This window comes from Bubalus bubalis, chromosome 1 (assembly GCF_019923935.1).
Source record: "Bubalus bubalis isolate 160015118507 breed Murrah chromosome 1, NDDB_SH_1, whole genome shotgun sequence".
Lineage (NCBI taxonomy): Eukaryota > Metazoa > Chordata > Mammalia > Artiodactyla > Bovidae > Bubalus > Bubalus bubalis.
Genome location: NC_059157.1, coordinates 3,391,149 through 3,407,575, shown reverse-complemented (window position 1 = coordinate 3,407,575; position 16,427 = coordinate 3,391,149). Strand labels below are relative to the sequence as shown.

The window sequence follows — 16,427 nt, the reverse complement described above, 5'->3', positions numbered from 1 at the left end:
CGGACAATGAATGTGGGCTGATTCCCCCAGGGCAGAGATCGCCTACTGGCTAATCTCTGAAAACCAAGAAACACTGAGAGATTTTGCATAAATATCCACATGTCTGGCCCCTCCCCAAACGTTGTGTAGTTCTGGCAACAGGACAGTGATTGATCAGAACCAAATAAAAGTGCTCTTCTGACTCCATGGACACTCCACTGCCAATTCCGTCCCAAGTCTCACCCCTCCTGTGGTTGGCCTGGTCTGAGTTCTGCCATTTAATGTTGTAAGAAAGATGATACCAACTTGGAAAAAAAGCCAACAGTATATCCTTTATTTAAAAATTAATTTTTATTGTATTATAGTGCATGCGTGCTCAGTCGCTTCCGTTGTGTCCAACTCTCTGTGACTGTAGCCCACCAGGCTCCTCTGTCTGTAGGATTCTTCAGGCAAGAATACTGGAATGGATTGCCATGCCCTCATCCAGGGGATCTTCCAAGCCCAGGAATTGAACCCGCGTCTCCTGCATTGCAAGTGGATTCTTTACCCACTGAGCCACCTGGGAAGCCCATTGGAATATAGTGGATTTACAATATTGCGTAAGTTTCAAGTGTGCAGCAAAATGAGTCAGACATATACATATATGTGTGTGTGTGTGTATATATATACTTTTTAAGATGCTTTTCCCATGTAGGTAATTACAGAGTATTGAGTAGAAAAATAAATTGTTTGTACCATTGGTTTAGATTCTACATAAAAGCGATAACAGTGTATCCTTTCAATGTTACATTGTCTAGAGGTCCTGTGAGGGGTTGTTGAATTCTTTAGGGCTGCACCGCCCCAGCGCCACTGGTGGCTTTCTATTTAAACTTTAATTACAATCCACTAGAATTCAACATTCAGTTTCTCAGCCATAGTCGCGGCGTCAAGTCGCCGTGAGGCTGCTGGGCTGGACAGACTCGGAATATGCCATCACTGCGGAAGTTCTATTGCATAACGATGCTCTAAGGCATGGACTTGGCTGAATTTTCCATTCACTACTGAACTTGTGAGTCACATGCTAACTTGAACATGCTTGTCCAAATAGATTTCCGTCTGTAGGAAGCGACAACCCCCAAGGTTCCAGTTTTATTGCCCTGTGAGACATGAACCGATCGATTCGTCTCTAAGTTAGCAAAGTTCTTTCACGCACCTTAGCTAACTGACTAGGTAAACCTCTGTTTCTCAAATTTTCCTTTGAAAGAACTTCATTCTCCTGCCGGCTCCATCATTAACAGGCTTAGTGGATTGAATGGTGGCAGGCGAAGGCCCTGTCCCAAGGCCACAGGCCCAACCCTGTACCACGGTCGTCTCCGGCACTGACCAAGCTCCATAGCAACCGTTGCCAGGAGCCCCCCGACCCCATATTAGGTAAAAATACCCACCCTGTGACCCACGCTATAGCCCCCTAGCCCATCGCCTAATGCCATCCTTCCAGCAGGGGTTTTCTTTGTCTTGCGGCTATAAAAGAAATTGGTTCCAACCCCCAAAGCGGTGCCTGTCCCTCGAGGCTGGCTGCTGCTCTAACAGTGTCTCCCGCTCTGATGAGCTCTATCCTCCTCATTCTGCCTCGTGTCTGGAAATTCTTTTCCAGCCCACACACAGACCGCGACCCTGGGTTCCTCACATGGGCCTTCAATCCAGTGATGGGGGGGCTTCCCTGGCCATACACTGATGAAGACTCCGAGCTTCTACTGCAGGGGCGCGGTTTCAATCCCTGGTTGAGGAGCTTGAGAGTCCTCATGTGGCCTGTCGCAGCAAAAAAAGAAAAAGAGAAAAAGAAAGAAATCCAGTGATGAATGGCATCGCGGAGGACAGGCGACACTGGGAGGAAGGCTCTCCTTTAGCGGCTGGGTGTGGGGGCAGGTGGTGCCATACTGTGGACCCTCACTGGGCCTTCTGGCCCCCAAAACTGGGGAGAACACCTTCATACTGGTTTAAACCATCTGCTAAGAGGTAATTTGTTACATTAACCCTAGAAAACTAATGCAATCAGCTCAACAGAGGTCTGGTATATGCTCATTTTATGTTTCTACCTAAGTCATGCTATTTTAAAAAATAGTTAATTTCCTTATTTTTGGTTGTGCTGGGTCTTGGGTGCTGCTCATGCGTGTCGGTCGCCTGGAGTGGGGCTGCTCTCCACTTGCGGGGCTCAGGTTTCCTATCCATGTCTCTCGTTGCAGAGCTCAGGCTCTGGGGCACAGGCTTCAGGAGATGGGGCTCGTGGGCTTAGTTGTTCCAGGGCGTGTGGGATCTTTCCAGACCTGGGATCAAACCGGTGTCCCCTGCATTGTCAGGTGGATTCGTAACCACTGGCCCACCAGTGACCTCCAAGAGACATGCTTTTAACTAAAAAAAAGAAAGAATGTCTTTTGAGATTTGCCATTTCTATTCAAGCTCTGCTCTTCCGTTGTCTCATCTTCCTATCCTTATTTGTTGCCTTCCTGTCCCCGGCGGGGACCGAGACCAGACCACCTGCCCTATCCCCGGAGGAAGACCCAGCCCACTGGCAGGGGAGGAGGAGGACTAGCCCCAGAGGAGGACCTAGCCCTGGAGGAGGACCTAGCACATTGGCAGGGGAGGAGGAGGCGCCTGGTGTGGCAGCACAGACTCTGCAATGAGCCTCCAGGGTCAGCCGCGGAGCAGCCAGAAGTCGCGGTGCCCTGGGCGAGGATTGTGTCCTCCCTGGTCCTCGGTCGCCTCATCTGTAAAATGGGGGAACAGAGTAACCACCTCTCAGGACTTTTAATCTCTGCATGATGGACATGGAGCCATGCACGCAGGCCCAAGGGAACTCACTGATGCCGTGTGCTCCAACTCCACATGTAACACTGACTTCGTCATTGTCCCCTGAAAGGACAACCATAGCGCATTGTCTTCTCGGGTGTTAGGGCGTTCACCTGCGCCAACGGTCTCTGCTTCCCAGCTCGATCTCCCCGGGAAGTGAACTCAGAGGGTTCATGAACAGCTGTTTATCAGGGAGCACCCTCGGGACCTGCAGCTGCAGGAGTGAGAGGCATCATCAGGTCCCCTCTGCCGCCCTTGGTCCCTGCGTGGGGCCGCCCTGGCAGGGCCCCGGTGGCAGTGGCTCCCTGTTGTGGCAGCCACGCCCGGCTGCCTGCCCCCTTCCTGGCAGCTGGGTGGCTGGGGCGGTGGCACTGCGTCCCCTCCTTTGATGACGATCCCCCAGCAGGTGCGGTCAGGCCTCAGGGTCCAGGGTGGGCAACCGGCTTCTGCCTCTCCGTCCACCTGCACCCCCTACCCCTCCCTTCTCTTTTTCCGGGTTGCCCTTGGTGCCAGCCCAACAAAAAATGGGAGGGAAGCTGAGGGAAGGGGGAGCCAGGGTGCCTTTGCCCGGGGCGGTGGGGGGGGGGCGTGTTTCCCCCACACCCCAGGCCAGCCCCAGACCCCTCTCTGTAGCAGGGTGGCGGGCTGCCTTTCCATAACCAAGGAGCTGCTCTTTAAAAGCTCGAATTCCAAAGGGATTAGGCCTGTCTGGGGAAAGGAATAAAAGGAATCTACTTCTGTAAACACAAAACAAAGATCAGAATGAGAGTCTAAAAGTAATGCTTGGCTAAGCTGAGGAAAGGCCAGGAAGACCCTGCGGTGAGCTGGAAGGGGGTTCCCTTCGACCTAAGACAGAGAAACGGTGAGGCCAGTGTCAGATGTGGGGCAGGGCAGGTGGCAGCGATGGAGAGAGCATCTGGTGAGTGCCTCCCCCTCGGGCAGCGCACGCCTTCCCTCTCCTCGCTGGAAGCCACCAGTTTGCTCTTGGTAGCTTTACGCCTGCTTCTTATTTGCTACTTCCATTGTTTTGTTGTTGTGAGATCACACAGTATTTGTCTCTTTCTGTCTGACCTACTTCACTTAGCATGATGCCCTCTGAGTCCATCCAGGTTGCTTCAAGGGGCAAAGTTTGGTTCTTTTTTTAAGGCTCACTAGTACTCTATTGTTGGAGAAGGCAATGACAACCCACTCCAGTACTCTTGCCTGGAAAATCCCATGGACGGAGGAGCCTGGTAGGCTGCAGTCCATGGGGTCGCACAGAGTTGGACACGACTGATGCGACTTAGCAGCAGCAGCAGTACTCCATTGTATGGGCTTCCCCGGTACCTCAGATGGTAAAGAATCCACCTGCAGTCTAGGAGACTCAGGTTTGATCCCTGGGTCGGGAAGATCTCCTGGAGAAGGAAGTGACAACCCACTCCAGTGTTCTTGCCTGGAGAATTCTATGGACAGAGGAGCCTGGCGGGCTACAGTCCACGGGGTCGCAACAAGTAGGACACAACTGAGCAACTGAGCACGCGACCAGTACTCCTTTGTGTGTATATATATTCCGTACCTTCTTTATCCATTCATCTCAATCATCATTTTATTTTTTTTAATTTCATTTTCTTTCTTTTTGGCCGCACTGGGTCTTTGCTGCTGAGCGGGCTGTCTCCACTTGTGGTGAGCGGGGGCCACTCCCCGTTGTGGTGGGCAGGCTTTTCAGGGCGGTGGCCTCTCTTGGTGCTGCACGCGGGCCCTTGAGCTGCAGGCTTCGGGAACTGCAGCGCGGCCTCCCTAGTTGTGGCGCCCGGGCTCCGATGCCCTGCAGCGTGTGGGGTCTTCCCAGGCTGGGCACTGAGCCCGTGTCCTCTGCACTGGCAGGTGGACTCTTAACCACTGGACCCCCAGGGAAGGCCCCTAAGCATTGTTTTAAAAGAAAATAAAAACCTACCAAGGTGTAAGCAGTCTGTCTCAATGGACTTGCCCCTATCAGCAGGACGATCCCCACCCCCCAGCTCTCCCCAGACAGAACAGACACACGGAGCACGTTTACGGAGAGCCGACACTGAGACCTGCAGGCGTGTGTGCTGAGGGTCTTCTCCAGCAAGGAGGACACTCGGCTGGGTGTTGAACTCCTGTGGTCGTCACGACAGGAGCCCGTGCTAGTCCACTAGGGGCTGGAAGCAAGCCACGTCTCTATCAATGTCCCGAGATGCCTTCCCAGCGGACAGCCACTTGGGGAAGGGCATCCTGCCTCCTGGGCCTGCCGGGATCATTACTGCACCCCTGTGGGCTGCATGCAACACGCTCAGTGGATCTCTGCACAGGTGTCTTTTTTTCAGTCTGACATGCATGCTTAGTCGTGTCCAACTCTTTGCAACCTCATAGACTGTAGCCCACCAGGCTCCTCTGTCCATGGAATTCTCTAGGTGAGAATACTGGAGTGGGTAGCTATTCCTTTCTCCAGGGGATCTTCCCCACCCAGGAATCAAACCCCAGTCTCCCGTAACAGCAGGCAGATTCTTTCCCATCTGAGCCACCAGGGGTAAGGATATGGTGAGACTTGATGTCTGACTCTTCTGGACAAATAACCACACTTGCCAGGACTGGGCTTTTCCAGTCCTTAGGATGGTCCCCCATCCAGGAGAGGCCTAAAGGAAGCAAGCATTCTTAAGAGAGCCGAGAACAACGTCAGACCAGATCTTGCAAGGCCAGTCGTGACCTTCACATCTTGCCAAATGCAGAGACAGGCTGACTGCCGCCCCCAGCATTCCTGCTCTGCTCACTCCTCACTTCCTCTTTGTTTGCCCCTATTTTTAACTGGGCACATTGTGACCAAGAGTGAAGTACCGATTTGTCAGCTGTGTCCTTGTGATTTGCCTCTGGCAATGTGATGCAGTCTGTGGGACTTCCCAGAAGGCGGTCTAAAGGGAATTGACTTGGCAGGGTGGCGTCTCCTTTTGCATTTACTTCTCTTCTTCCGGCAGCCTGTCTGGGACCTGTCGAGGCAACCCTGAGGATGGAGGCCAGGTGCAGGGCTGCAGTTCCAGAATGCATATGGAGTCCACATCCCACCAGCTTCGAATGACTGCCTTTGTGGAAGGAAGAACTAGGCTTCTAGCATGTCTAAGCCATTCTTATTTTGTTCTGTTTCATGCAGCTGAATCTCACCCTCATGGATCCGTAAGACAAGGTCTCCCTTTTCTCCTTCTTTCACTGATAGTCATCCATGGAGCAGCCTTGGCCTGTCCATTCTTCATCCTAGAATTCACTGAGGCCAGCGGGCTGGGAGGACCTGCTCTCAGGCATATTTGCGCTTGTAGGAGGACACCAGGAAAAGCAACACTTCTCCCCAAAGAAGCGCTGTGGCACCACGGGAAGTAAAATTTGGAATCCTGTAACTTGCCCGTGTAGATCTGGATACATGTAGAGACTTTCATCCTTCAGTCACTCAATCGTGTCCAACTCTTTGCGACCCCATGGACTGCAGCATGCCAGGCCTCCCTGTCCATCACCAACTCCTGGAGTTTACTCAAACTCATGTCCATTGAGTCAGTGATGCCATCCAACCATCTCATCCTCTGTCGTCCACTTCTTCTCTTGCCTTCAATCTTTCCCAGCATCAGGGTCTTTTCTAATGAGTCGGTTCTTCGAATCAGGTGGACAAAGTACTGGAGTTTCAGCTTCAGCATCAGTTCCTCCAGTGAATATAGGGGATTGATTTAAGGATGTATCAAGTGCGTCCTCTGATCTTCAGTGGCCCCAAGCAAGCACCTGGCCACAGGAGTGAGAGGAGAAATAAAATTTAACTAGTTACAGGTTTTCGGTTTTCGGCTGACTTCATGTTTGTTTGTTTTTTTCACTTTTTATTGGAGTATAGTTGATTTATAATGTTATTTGTTTCAGGTGTGCAGCAAAGGAGTCTATTTTTTATACATACATATGTACTTCTCTGGTAGCTCAGATGGTAAAGTGTCTGCCTACAATGCGGGAGACCCAGGTTCAATCCCTGGATCGGGAAGATCCTCTGGAGAAGGAAATGGCAGCCCACTCCAGTATTCTTGCCTGGAAAAACCCATGGACAGAGGAGCGTGGTAGGCTACAGTCCATGGGGTCGCAAAGAGTCGGACACCACTGAGCGACGTCACTTTCATGTACATATATATATATTTCATGGGTAGCAAGGAGATTAAACCAATCAATCCTAAAGGAAATCAATCCTGAATATTCATTGGAAGGACTAATGCTGAAGCTGAAGCTCCAATACTTTGGCCACCTGATTTGAAGAGCTGACTCACTGGAAAAGAGCCTGATGCTGGGAAAGATTGAGGGCATGAGAAGGGGGCAACAGATGATTAGATGGTTGGATGGCATCACCGACTCAATGGACATGAGTTTGACTAAGCTCCGGGAGCTGAGGTGGACAGGGAGATCTGGCGTGCTGCACTCCATGCATTCGCAGTGAGTTGGACATGACTGAGAGGCTGAACAACAACAACTATATATATATATATTTCATATTATTTTCCCTTTCAGGTTATTACAAAGTATTGAATATAGTTCCTGTGGTATACAGTAGGTCTTTGTTGATCATCTATTTTATATACCGTATTGTGTATATGTTAATCTCAAACTCCTAATTTAGCCCCCTACCCCTAACTAGTTATGTTTGAGATCCAGGCAAATGTGTTTGGAAAGACTGTAAATTTATGGCTCATTGGAAGGTGTCATTATGCACATTAATTTTCTCTAGGCTTTGGAAAGCAATTTCAAAGGAAAATTATATTTTCTAACTTATATGTAGGTTCACAAAACAACTATATCTCATATGAAACATTTCTAAAAATGCTGGTCATCTCTAGCACAATTACATATAAGTTTGAACTTTTCTCTTAACAGTTGAATGGTTGGCAGAATTAGGAAGAAATAAGGAAATTGCTTTTGAAAACAGAAGTTGAAAGTTCTTTGATTTAGGAGCGATTAGAGAAATTTATTTGCTGAGAAGTGTCGTATAACTATAATAAAAGTCATTATTCCTCCAAATACTGTAATTTGTATACAACACTTGGGCTGATTTATGAAACATTTTTGTTCCCTATGAACCATGAGTGTATTACAAAAAGAGTATGTATATTGAATTTTTTGATAGCTTTGTTTTTACCCATGACATCATTGTCTCCACAGTAAACTAACATATTTTCCAAAAAGTCACACATACTCACTGCAGCAATCACTTACTCTTTCTCTCACAATCAGTCTCATGTAGGGCTGAAAGGGTTTAAGAGTATTCTAGATGATTCTAACTTAAAAATTAATGATTAAGAAATCTTGTCTGGGGACTTCCCTGGTGGTCCAGTAGTTGAGACTTTGCCTTCCAATGCAGAGTGTGAGGGTCAGATAGCTGGTTGGAAGCTAAGATCCCACATGCCTTGTGGCCAAAAACCAAAACATAAAATGGGAGCAATATTGTAGCAAATTCAATAAAGACTTAAAAACAAGAGAAAGGAGTCTCATCTAATTCACTGTACTTCTAACCACCTCTGAGTAAGACCATGGAAATTTCATCACGATTCTTTAGAGATCTGTGGAAACACATATGCCTACACCTTTTTCCTCTGCACCACTTGTTTAAAGTTAACTTCTCATGCTTGCTGCATTGATAAAAGTCAAGTTTCTCTGTGGTTGGTATCTGGGAACTAATTTTGATAAAATCGGATGAACAACGATACCATCAGATGAACACGTCAACTCTGGGAAGGCAGCGCCTCTGACTTGTGCTGCACCCGGCTCTCTACTTTTGTAGGTCACTGAGACCTTCCTTCTAAGTGGACTTCTTCCATTTGAAGGATGTGTGTCAGTCGCTCAGTTGTGTCCCACCCTTTGCAACCCCATGGACTGTAGCCCAGCAGGCTCCTCTGTCCATGGAATTAATTCTCCAGGCAAGAATACTGGAGTGGGTTGCCATGCCCTTCTCCAGGGGATCTTTTCAACCCAGGGATCGAACTAGGGTCTCCCCCACTGCACACAGGTTCTTTACCCTCTGAGCCCCCAGAGGAACATAAAGAAAGGGATGGAGGAAAGAACTCTGACAGAACGCTGGGTAGAACCTCTTGCATCGGTGTTAGGTGATGTACATTCGGCTCTCCCTATTTATTTACTAGACAGTTTTTGGTTGATATGGTTTCCTGTTGAACTGGAGATTTCTTGCAGTTAATGTCCGTTAGGAAAGGAGGAGTAATAACAAGTTAAACACCTCAAAGAAATGTTGCACATTCAATGAGAGTTGCCTAAGAGAAGGCTGGAAATGCAATTTTGTCTGTGATGTCTGCCTTCTCGCAGGTAGGTCCCTTCAGTTCTGTGAGCTGGCATGCTTAGCGTCTGATCCAAAGTACAAGGCAAATATGATGTTCACCTTCAATTGCTTAATCCTATAAACGAGCCTGGAGTGTGAACATAAATGTCATGACTTTTGTTATGATCACAGATGAATAGGCTTGGCTGGACTTTGGCCATCGGTCACGGCAGCTCATGTTTGGGAGCAGTTCTTAGACTGAGCCCAAGCCCACCCCTGGGCACTTCCCCCCCCAGCTCTGGTCAGTGTGGCAGCTCTGAGGTCTTGGGTCGTCACCACCACCATACCCCCATTTGGACTGGCAAGACTGGCAGACTGAGTGCCAGTGATCACAATGTCACTCCCAACAAACACATTCTGCCCGGCTCATTACTGCCTTTCAAAAATGTCATTTGTTGTTTCTGTTTGATTGCACTGGTACTTTACAGGAATAAGACATGAAATACATGAATATATTCTCTTTGTAACAATTAAAATATGTGAACTCAACACACCATTAATTAACTGGATACACTGACACCTATGGGCTTCCCAGGTGGTTCAGTGGTAAAGACTTTGCCTGCCGACGCAGGAGACGTGACTTTGATCCCTGGGTTGGGAAGATTCCCCCAGAGGAGGAAATGGCAACCCACTCCAGTATTCTTGCAGGTAAAATCCCATGGACAGAAGAGCCTGGCTATAGACCATGGGGTCTCCAGTTGGACACGACTGAGCGACTGAGCGCACATGCGCGTGCACACACACACACACACGCCTCTAGACTACTTCATCCAACAACCGCAGAATACACATTTTTTTCTAAAGCTCACTTGGAGCAGACACCAATATCCACCACGTTTTGCCCTGAAAACACACCTTGCCAAATTTAAACAAATGGAAGCCACATGATGTTTGCTCCCAGACCACAGTGGAATTACATTAGAGATCAGCAACAGAAAAAGAGCTGGAAAATTCCCAAATATTTAGGGATTAAACAACACACTTCTAAGTGACATGTAGGTCAAAGAAGCGATCTCAAGAGAAATTTCAAAGAAATACAACTTACCAAGTTGTGTGGAATCCAGCAAAAGCCGTGCTTAGAAGAAAATGTATAGTGTTGAAAGCATATATTAGAAAAGAAGACGATTTAAAATCCGTTATATAAGCTTATGTTTTAGGAAAGCAGAAGAAAGGCAAGTTAAATCCAAAGTTAGCCAAAGAAAAGAAATAACAAAAATTAGAGCAGAAATCAATTAAATTAAAAAAAGGAAATCAATAGAGAAAATCAATGAAGCCAGAAGCTGGTTCTTTGAAAAGATAAAAAAAAAAAAAAAAAATCATAAGTTTCTAATCAGGCTAACAAAGAAAGAGAGAGAGGAAGCACACAAATTACTAATGTGAGAAATGAAACATCACTACAGATCTCACAGACACTAAAAGACAGAGAATAGTATGAACAACTCTATGCTGGCAAATTAGATAACCTGGATGAAATCAATCAGTTTCTTGAAAGAGGCAACTTGCCAAAACTCACACAAGAAGAAATAGACACTCTGAATAGGCTTATATTTATTAAAGACATTGAATCAACAATTCTGTTTGCTTCCAAAACAGAAAGCATCAGGCCCAGATAGTTCTCTGATGATTTCTACCAAACATATAAGAAAGAAATTATAACAATTCTCGACTGTTTTTTCCAGAAGATCAAAGTAGAGGTAATACTTTGAGTTAATACTAACTCATTCTGGGAGGCCAATATTATTGTAATACCAAAAACAGACAAAGACTTTACAGGAAAAGAAGACTATAGATCAATGTCTCTTATGCACAGACATAAAAATCCTCAACAAATATTAGTAAATTGTATCAACAATTGCACCCACGGATTACATACCATGACAAAGTGGAGCTTATCCCAGGTAAGCAAGGCTGGTTCAACAACAGAAAATCAGTGAATGTCACCCATCACATCAACATGATCAATATGATGCAGAAAAAGCATTTGGCAAAATTCACAATGAAACTCTCAATAAATAAGGAACAGAAGAGAACTTCCTCAACTTGATAAAAAATATCTATAAAAAACTCTGCAGCCAGATGCTGCAACTAGAGAAAACCTTAGCACGGCAGTGAAGACCCAGCACAGCTGAAAAAAGAATTAAAGAAAAGAAAAGGAACAAGGCAAGGATGTTTGCTCTCTCACTCCTTTAGAATGTTGTACTCCTTAAAATACATATAGCCGATGTTTCTTCCTCATCTTCTGTCAAGGAGAGGCTGATGCTGTCTGAAGCCACGGGCCTGTCTTTATCTGGTGTCCTGAGGATAGAGCTGCTCTGAGGATTGTCCCATGAACACCCTCGTTCCATTTCGAGTTTTGACCCATGTCTGATTACGTGTCTTCATTCTTGTCATCTTCCAGGCCTTTCCTTTCACCGTCTTGCACTCTGCAAGGACTGGGTAGGCCTCCTCCGCCTCCTCCCCTTCCCCAAGCCACACCCGCCCTGCAGCACTCAGGGGTGTGCTGGGCCTTCCAAGCCCTTCTCAGCTCTACCTGCCCACAGCACCGACCTTCTAAGGATGGAGGGGCCTCGCTGAGCCCTCCGGCAGCCACAGCGGTTTTCAGATGCTGGAAGACCGCCTCTGACTTGGACCAAATGTGGCAGACGGGACACCCACCTGAACTCTGCCCTCTCCCACACCCTGCTAAATGACAGCAAATTAAAAACAGTGATACAACCCATAAGGCCAAAGAAGACGAGAGAGGAGATGGCAGAGATGAGCCACAGCAATGAAATTTTGGAAAAGCAAAAGGAAAAATGATAACTACTTCTGCAGAACTGGGAAACTGAAACCTACTTCTTACAAACGAGGGGCATGTTGGCTTGGCAGAACTCTAGAATTCTAGTCTCAGGATGGGAGGGTCAAGGACCTCTAAATCCTGGTGTGTGGGGTGGGGCTACACCCGAGGTTGACTAAAAGTTTAGCTGGTGAGCAATTGGACACCCAGATTACCTTCACTACCCAGCCAGCCAACTACCCTTCCTGTGTTAGTGACCTATTGCCGTGTAATAAGTCGCCTGGCGATGCAGTGACCTAGAACAGAAGTTGATGGTTATTACCTCGCCATCAAGAATTCTGGAAGGGCTCAGCTGTGTGTTCTGGCTGAAGGTTGCTCATGAGGTCTGACTGCTGATAGGAGCTGGAGGTGCCCCCTCGCAGATGGCTCCCTTCCGTGGTGTCTGTTGGAAAGAGGCCTTGGCTCTTCTCCACAGACTTCCCATGGGCCACCCGAGTCTGTGCACAGAATGGCAGTGAGTGGTACCAGACAGCAGGCTGGGAGCTGCCGTGTCTCTCCTGACCTAGTCCTGGAAGTCACACTCCATCGCTTCTGCTGTATCACGTTGGTGACCCAGGCTGCTCTAGCCACTTTGGGAGGGACCTACGTAGGAGGTGCCAATGCCAGGGGGTGCCAATCACTGGGCACTGTTTTGAAGGCTGTCTCACACTTCAGTGTGCACACAGACACCCAGACCACCAGACATTTGAGGGAACAAAGAGAGAGAGCACAAAAAGAGAAACAAAGGAATTCAGAGAAGACAATATGCAGGGAGCAGAAGAAACTAAAAAAAAAAAAAGGAACTAAATCTTCAGGGAGAGAAGTTAATCTATCCCAACCGTGAAACAAGTCTAGGATGCGATACCAATGATAGTGAAAATCACAGCAAGGACCTCACAGGGCCTCCCCGCCCAACATTCATGGAGGTCCATACAACGGAGCAGACCTTCTCCTTAACAGGACTATGCTGTATTAGCACCTTTAATCCTGCAAAGAGCCATCCAGAAGGTAGCTTCTGTGACTATGCTTGTTTTATAGAGGAGGCACTAGGTCACTTCTCCAAGGCACAGTCAGTAAGCAGAAAAGTCCAGGGACTTCCCTGGCAGTTCAGTGGTTAAGATTCCAAGCTCCCACTGCAGGGGGCGTGGGTTTGACGTAATCCCTGGTTGGGGAACTAAGGCCCCACAGACTGAGCTGCACTAGAACTGAGCCCTGAGCCGGAACTCAGAGAGGGCGTGAGCTGCTAGCAGATCCTTCACTAGAGAAGGAAGGAGCTTGGTTCCAGAAGCAGATGCAGTTGAGAGCGACTCAGCCTTGCCTTTGCCGCAGGGAGGGGCGGCTTGCAGCAGGGGCCAAGCCTGTCTGTCTGCTGTTCCTGCCATGGGGGGCAGGCTGCAGGGTGGGGGGTCAGAGTCCAAGGGGCAGCTCAGAACAGGCCCAGTGCCCTGCCCACTGCCCTGCTGAACCCCCACCCCGGTTCTTGGTACACCCCACTGGAATCCCTGGAGGAAAATCAGAAGTTTATAGATGTTAGGAGCTGGACTCTGGCAGTCACGGCTATACCATGGCCTCCCTTGATGACCCCTGTTCTCTTCTTTCTAATTTTAATTTTATATTTATGTTGGAGTATAGTTGATTTACAGAGTTGTGTTAATTTCAGGTGTACAGCAATATGGTTCAGTTATACATATACACACATCGGTTCTTTTTCAAATTCTTTTCCCATTTAGGTTATTATAGAATAGCAAGCAGAGTTCCCTGTGCTATACAGCAGGTCCTTGTTTATTATTATTTTATATTTAGTAATGTGTACATGTTAACTCCAAATTTCCAATTGATCCCCCCCCTTTCCCCTTTAGTAACCATAAGTTTGTTTTCTACATCGGTGACTCTGTTTCTGTTTTGTGTATAAGTTCATTTGTATCATTTTAAGATCCTGCATATAAGTGATGTCATGTGAAATTTGCCTTTGACTTACTTCACTTAGTATGATAATCTCCAGATCCACCCATGTTGCTGCCAATGGCATAATTTCATTCTTTTTAATGGCTAGTGGCACAATTGGTCAGCCTGTGGTACTTACGTTACCGCTGTTCTAGACCATAATGATACCGTGACCATTTAGTGGTCCCTTAGTCAAGTCACTCTAAACCTTTGCCAGAGCTCTGTTTCAGGGATAAGGAAACAGTGGTTCAGAGAGACTTTTCCCGGGTCTCCTGGCTGCTAAGTGGCAAAGTGGGGTCAGAGCTCAGGTGGCACCAGTAGTAAAGAACCCGCCTGCCAGTGCAGGAGACACAAGAGACGTGGGCTCGATCCCCAGGTCGGGAAGATCCCCTGGAGGCGGGAATGGCAGCCCACCTCCAGTATTCTTGCCTGGAGAATCCCAGGGACAGAGGGGCCTGGCGGGCTACAGTGCATGGGGTCACACTGAGTTGGACATGACTGAGCAACTTGGCGTGCACGCCTTCCCACTGGGCCTCTTCTCATAGGAGAGAGTGTTTGGCTCAACTCTTCACCCTCCCTTGGATCCACATTTCCTGGTCTTGTGAGTGTGTTCGGTCATGTGACATTAGCTTGCGATGTGACCCAGGGCTTGACGGTCTTGTGCATCTGGCTTTGCTCTCTGGCACCTCTGCTGACCTGCCTGGGCAGGCTCACGGGTCTCAGGGAAGGAATGAGATACCTGGGGCAGCCTACCCCTGTGGGCCTGACTCTGTGCAACCCCATGGACTATAGCCCACCAGGCTCCTCCATCCATGGGATTCTCCAGGCAAGAATACTGGAGTGGGTTGCCATGCCCTCCTCCAGGGGATCTTCCCAACCCAGGGATCAAACCCTAGTCTCCCTCATTGTAGGCAGACACTTTACTGTCTGAGCTACCAGGGAAGTCCCTCTTGGGCGCACAGGCCCACAAGGAGAAAGGAATGCTGTTTTGGGGCACTTAATTCTGAAATCATTGGTCAAACAGCCTTTTGGTGGCTTCGGCTAACTGGTCTACCAGGCCTTAGACATGCCTGCTGCTGAGATGCATTGGAGAAGGCAATGGCACCCTACTCCAGTACTCTTGCCTGGAAAATCCCATGGACGGAGGACCCTGGTGGGCCGCAGTCCATGGGGTCACTAAGAGTCGGACACGACTGAGCGACTTCAATTTCACTTTTCACTTTCATGCATTGGAGAAGGAAATGGCAACCCACTCCAGTATTCTTGCCTGGAGCATCGCAGGGATGCGGGAGCCTGATGGGCTGCCGTCCATGGGGTCGCACAGAGTCAGACACGACTGAAGCAACTTAGCAGCAGCAGCAGAGATGCATGCAGGTGCCTTGTGGTTGAGAGTCAGAGAGAGGCTCAAGGACTGCTTGGCTAAGATGACCAGAGGTACCAAAGAAAGACACGGGACACAGATCATTTTAAATTTCAGATAAACATCCAATCTTTTTTTTAGTATAGCTACCTCCCAGGCAATATTTGGGAAAGACTTAAACCAAAAATGATTCAGTATTTATTTAAATGACACATATAACTGGGCCTCCTGTATTTTGCCTGGGAACCCGATTCTGACAGATTTGCAAGAGTCAGTCTACACAGACAGCGCCTGTGTGTAAACATGGACCTGGGGACTTACTTCCCTGGTGGTCCAGTGGATAAGCATCCACCTGCCAGTGTAGGGGACATGTATTCAACTCCTGGTCCAGGAATGCCCCCACATGCCATGGGGCAACTAAGCCCATGCATCACAGCTGCTGAACCTGCACTCTAGAGACCGGAGGCCACAACTACTGAAAGCCATGGCCCAGAACCTGCACTCCACAGCAAGAGAAGCCAGCGCAGGGGGAAGACCACACGTCGCAACCAGGAGCAGCCCCTGCTTGCTTCAACTAAAGAAAAGCCTTCGCAAGGCAACAAAGACCCATCACAACCAAAAAAAGGTAAATAAGTAAAATTATGGTAAAAAAAAAAAATGGGCCTGAGCTAGAGAGTAAGAGAGATGGACGCAGAAATCACCTCCTGGACTTGGCATCGGGTAGTAAGTATATTCATAGGGCAGGCGCTAAGTCTTCTGAGGTTCACTCTACCTGGAGGACTGGGTCAGAGAAGAAGATGCTTGAAATGTTAAGAAAGGACAGGCTTGCCGGTGGCTGAGGGGAGTCTCTTCCAGCTTTATCATTCAACCGCTCCACATTTGGGGAAGCTCTGGATTTCCTAGTTCCAGAGTCTGCTGGAAACACAGAGAGCACCCCTCTCAGCAATGTGACACCTGCCTCCCTTTTGCTGGGCTCAGGGTGCGTTTCCCAGTTTATGGCCCCGTTTGTCTCCGAGGTGCCTGCAAAGAAAGGCACTCTGGGTGTGGAAGACAAGGCTGCAGCCCAGGGCCCAGGAAGGAACTGCCCAAGGATGGTTGTCAAGAGGTCAGGCCAGCGGGCAGGCAGCCGGTGAATTCAGGGAGCCAGGTGAAGCAGAGAGAGGAAAGGG

The 16,427-nt window shown here is 48.3% G+C and overlaps 1 long non-coding RNA gene across 1 annotated transcript; it reads right to left on the bottom strand.

Annotated features, from left to right (window-relative positions):
• Nucleotides 1–445: 445 nt before the first annotated feature.
• On the bottom strand, nt 446–11,142 carry LOC123335288. Its single transcript, XR_006553667.2, has 3 exons — nt 11,013–11,142; nt 1,646–1,767; nt 446–502 (listed from the first exon to the last, which is right to left on the bottom strand). It is a non-coding gene; the product is annotated as an uncharacterized LOC123335288 (long non-coding RNA).
• Between the last annotated feature and the right edge of the window lie 5,285 nt (nt 11,143–16,427).